Here is a 5,463-nt window from a genome sequence, read left to right as displayed (position 1 = left end):
CACTGTATCCCAGAAGTGCATTAATGTACATAGTTACCATTCAATAAAAAAAAAAAAAAAGAAATAGGGTCTCATTCTGTCACCCAGGCTGTAATGCAGTGGTGCAATCATAGCTCACTGCAGCTTCGAACTCTTAGGCTCAAGGGATATGTTCACCTCAACCTCTGAAAGTGCTGGGAATACAGGTGCGAGCCACTGAGCCAGCCTTGACATATTCTCAAAACTATCTCTCTTTCTTTCTGTCTCTCTCTCTTTTCTTTCTTTCTTTCTTTTAGGCAGAGTCTCACTTTGTTGCCCTTGGTAGAGTACCTTGGCATCACAGCTCACAGCAACCTCAAACTCTTGGGCATGATTCTCTTGCCTCAGCCACCCAAGTAGCTGGGGCTACAGCCGCCCACCACTACACACACCTGTTTTTGTTTTAAGAGATGAGGTCTCACTATGGCTCAGGCTGGTCTCAAACTTATGAGGGTCAGGCAATCTACCTGCCTCAGCCTCCCAGAGTGCTAGGATTACAGGTGTGAGCCACATGCCCAGCCTCAAATCATGCTTTCTTTAGAGTCATCTTTGGTATTTTCCTGAGCAAGTGGTCTCTTAATGTTAAGGAAAATTCTACCCATTGGATAACAAAGTTTCCAGGAGTATCTATTTAGTGGCGAGCCCTTGCTATACAATGTCTGGAGAGGAACTAAAACCCAGCACCCTGGGGAATCACTGTGATCAAAAGTGGGTTACATTGCCTTTTAAGGAAAACGCCTACAGAAATAGGGGAATGGACATTAGAAAAAGTAGTCCTCTGTCTTCATCTGTTCATTTCTGCCATTACGCATATACTTATATTTATAAATAGCTTAGTTAAAAGAAGGCCAATAATAACTACACCTCATCTAGCAGCACTGTAAAGTTTAATTAATGTTTCTAAGGCATGAGTTGAACTCACAAGATGAAAGATCTTACACATGGAATATGTGTTAAGTGCCCAATCTAGTTTAGTCTGGTAATGGCTATAATTGTATGGTGTCCTACATTACACATCTTGATTATTGTGGCTTCAGTGATGTTAACCTTGAAAATATATCTTAATGTTGAGAATGTATTTAACATTGGTTGGCAAACATTTGGGTGTACATAATATATGCTTGTTTTAGCTGGCCCCAACTGGTTGATTTTTTTTTGTCACCCTCGGTAGAGTGCTGTGGCCTCACAGCTCACAGCAACCTCAAACTCTTGGGTTTAAACAATTCCCTAGCCTCAGCCTCCCTAGTAGCTGGGACTATAGGTGCCTGCCACAACACCTGGATATTTTTTGTTTGTTTGTTTGTTTGTTTGTTTGTTTAGCAGGCTGGGACCGGGTTTGAATCCACCAGCCCTGGAATATGCAGCCGGTTCCCTAACCTACAGGCACCCAGCCGAACTGGTTGATTTTTGATGCAGAAAATGAAAAAATGTTTTAACAAAGCAACATAGAATGTTTTTCTTCTTTTTAAATTGGTCCAAGAAGAAACAAAGTTGTGTTCCTCACACATGATAGTGATATCTAAATTGGTTTGTGCCACAAAATACAAATGTTAAACAAAAAATATTACTAAAATTACATCTACATATTAAGATCTGCTAACTACAGTAGAACCTCCATAGTTGACCACCTCCCTACATTGACCACTTCCTTAAGTTGACCTAATTTTCACAGATGGGACATGCACCACATGTATAGTAGGCCTAGTTCCTTATGTTGCTACCTCTGAATATTGACCAGTTTATTAATATCTTGGATAGTCAAAATACAGAGGTTCTACTATATGTGAGGATGGAATAGGCACAACATAAAATGAGGTTGGAAAATGCCAAAAGGAATATTATTAATCACTTAAGAAATAAAAAGAAAAATTATTTTTTGTACAAAACTCACTTAATGATATTTCATGGAAAATTTAAATAGTAGGTTAGAGTACTGGGTCATTCAAAGTGAGCTAGAGCTCAGAAGGCAAGGATGTATGCTTTTAGAACTAAGATATAACTCAGAGAACTGAAGGGTTTAGATAACCATGTGAGACTGAGAACTATTATTACTAGAATGTAATTGAATATTAACAGGACTCAGTTATCATTCAGGTATATATAAAAGTTTGTCTTTGGGGCAGTGCCTATGGCTCAAAGGAGTAGGGCACCAGCCCCATATACCGGAGATGGTGGGTTCAAACTCAGCCCCAGCCAAAAACTGCAAAAAAAAGGTTCTTTGTATGTCAAAAACAGCTTTCTCTTTATGTCCATTTCCTTTAAATTGTATTAATATTCATAATTTGAAAAATAACTAGCATTTCATGCAGCCTTCTAAAGAATTTACATGACTTAGAACAACCTTGTTTGTTAAATCCTGAAAATTAGCCAGTTAATCCTTCGTTTTAAAGACATGGCATTTTTTAATTCTCATTGAATGGAATATTCAGTTCAGTTAAGTATTTACTCTGCATTTACACAGTAGTTTGGCACTGTGTGAAATATAAGCCACAATAAAGGAAAGCTGAATGTTTTAGGACATCTTCCCTGGCCTTAAGAATTTCTGCTACAGCAGGCAGGTGCAGGGGCTTATGCCTGGAATCTTAGAGGCAGGTGGATTGCTTGAGTTCAGGAGTTTGAGACCAGCCTTAAATAAGAGGGAGACACCACCCACCCCATCTCTGCTTAAAAGAAAAAAAAAAAACTGTCTCACTTTGGGTGGCAAGAACTGTATACATATATATATACTCAAAAAAACTCGGAGTGCCTCCTTCTGTCACTTTTCAGGCCTCTGTCTCCCTTCTCCAAGGTCCTAAGGTCTAAATTCCATTATAGCCTTGTTCTCTGTAGGCTGTCTCAAATAGCACAGTTATCTGCTGATAATTCACAAGGTTGATTTGCATTTTAACCTGGGACTTTTCGGGACCAAAAAAAAAAAAAAGTGGGCATGTTTAAACAGAGTTAGAAAGTTGATTTAGTGTTCTGATTCACCTATCACAAGCTATACCAAACAAACTGATTTTACTCCACCCATAATCCTGTCACTCCCCAGTTTATAAAAGCCCAGCTTACTGGACTGTCTCCCTATAGAATCCAGTTGCCTACAGGGTAGACTTCAAAATTCCCAGCTTGCTGTATCAGGCACTTTTGAGCCTCATTTTCCTTACTCCCAACCAGACATCCTAGTTTCTGGCCCGCCCCACTGAGCTTTCTATGTTTTCCAAAACAGGCCAGGCCCTTTAACAACCCCTTGCTTAGCCCCTTCTTTCCATTGGTCAGAATGCCTTTAACCTTCTCCTCTCTCCTTTCCTTTCTGGCATCTCCACTTTGAGACCCAGAATAAACATCATCTCTGTGAAACTCTTCCTGACACTTTCAGATTTCCCTGGAATTTTTTGTTTTGCCTCTTCCCACAGTACTCTGTATATTTGTTATAGTACCCTTATGGCAATTAGTTTTGAAAAAATATTCCCCTACTGGATTCTCAAGGGCAGGGACCTTGCATAGTGTCTTTAAATACATGCTCCTTGAATGTTTCTGTGGTATGATCAACAGGTTGCCAAATAGTTTTACCTGACATTGTGACATTGTGTTCTCTCCCTTTGAGAATGCCCTAGGGTTAAGTAAAAACTTTTTTTTTTTTGAGATAGAGACTCACTATAGTCTCACTATAGAGTCTCATACATCCTTGCCTTCTGAGCTCTAGCTCACTTTGAATGACCCAGTAGTCTAACCTACTATTTAAATTTTCCATGAAATATCCTTAAGTGAGTTTTGTTCAAAAAATAACTTTTCTTTTTATTAAGTGTCTCTGTTTTTTTTGTTTTTTTTTTTGTTTTTTTTTTGAGATAGAGTCTTGGTAGAGTGCCAGGGCATCACAGCTCACAGCAACCTCCAACTCTTGGGCTTAAACGATTCTCTTGCCTCAGCCTCCCAAGTAGCTGGGACTACAGGCACCTGCACAAACACCGGGTATTTTTTTTTTTGTAGTTGTCATTGTTGTTTGGCAGACCAGGGCTGGGTTCAAACCTGCCAGGTCTAGTATATGTGGCTGGTGCCCTAGCCACTGAGCTACAGGCATGAAGCCTAAGTAAAAACTCTTAACAGGGAATTTATAAGGTTTATTGTTGCTAATTTAACCAAATGTAGAGATTTATCTCTTACCAATCAAATTTAAAATGGCTGTATAGAACATATTTATAGAAAACAATGAGTTTTGCCAATATTGTTCGCCCAAAATGTCTCCTTTGAGATACTGTATAAACTGAAACTTGGTAAAAGGAGGAAGCTTTGTCTGGTCTATAAATTACTGAGTTAATAATGAATGGGGGTAGGGGTGGTCCTGGGAATTGTGATTGGGGGAGGGGGGGCGCTTAGTTATAGTCCTGTTTCTTGACTTTAGAATGCAACCTTAACTCTGGCCATCCATCTTAGAAAAAGCTCCTGGTAAAAAGGTAAAAGGGGCTCAGCGCCCGTACTCAGTGGTTAGGGTGCCGGCCACATATACCTAGGTAGTGGAGTTCGAACCCAGCCCAAGTCAGGAATTGTGGTGGGAGCCTGTAGTACCAGCTACTTGGGAGGCTGAGGCAGAAGAATCAATTAAGCCCAAGAGTTTGAGGTTGCTGTGAGGTGTGACGGGACAGTACTCTAATGAGGGTGACATAGTGAGACTCTGTCTCAAAAAAAAAAAAAAAGGCTCAACACCCGTAGCGCAGTGGTTACTGCACCAGCCACATACACCAAAGGTGGTGGGTTAGAACCCAGCCCGGGCCAGCTAAACAACTGCAACCAAAAAATAGCCAGGTGTTTTGGCCCAGCTACTTGAGAGGCTGAGGCAAGAGAATCAGCTTAGCCAAAGAGTCTGAGGTTTCTGTGAGCTGTGACACCACAGCACTCTACTGAGGGTGACAGTAGAGCAATGCCCAAGAGTTGGAGGTTGCTGTGAGCTGTGAGACTCTCTCTGTCAAGGTAAAAGGAATTTACACCCTACATTACTGAAGAAAATATTAAAATTATCAAAATTCAAGGTCTATTCACTGTTGGGTCTGTGGTGTCTTGACATGAAAGAGAAAACAATTTATAGCTGCACGAAATCAAAAACTCCTTTTCTTCATATCTAAGCTCATTTTCTTCTCTTATCTTATCTTACTTAATATTGTGACATTCTCTCCAACAGGGGGCATAATGGCATGATTATGTTTTCCACCACTGCAGGTTACTCCTTTAGCCTTGCGACCCCTCCTTAGTCTTTTATCTCTTTGAAAGTTTCCATTCTTCCATTCCCTTACTTTTTACATCCTCCCTCCACCTCTTCCTCCTCCTCATTTTTCCCAGCTACCTCATCCCGCCCCACGCGTCACCTTTCCTCCCCTTTCGGGCTCCTTCCCGCTCCCTCTCCTGCTACTCCCCGCCCCTCCTGTACAGAAAGCTCCAATCAGTAGCTCCGAAGTGGTCGCGAAGGCCCAC

The sequence above is a fragment of the Otolemur garnettii genome, unplaced genomic scaffold (assembly GCF_000181295.1).
Source record: "Otolemur garnettii isolate 467f Iridium unplaced genomic scaffold, OtoGar3 scaffold00110, whole genome shotgun sequence".
Taxonomy (NCBI): Eukaryota; Metazoa; Chordata; class Mammalia; order Primates; family Galagidae; genus Otolemur; species Otolemur garnettii.
The sequence above is the reverse complement of the archived record's forward strand: the minus strand, read 5'-3'. Positions refer to the sequence as shown.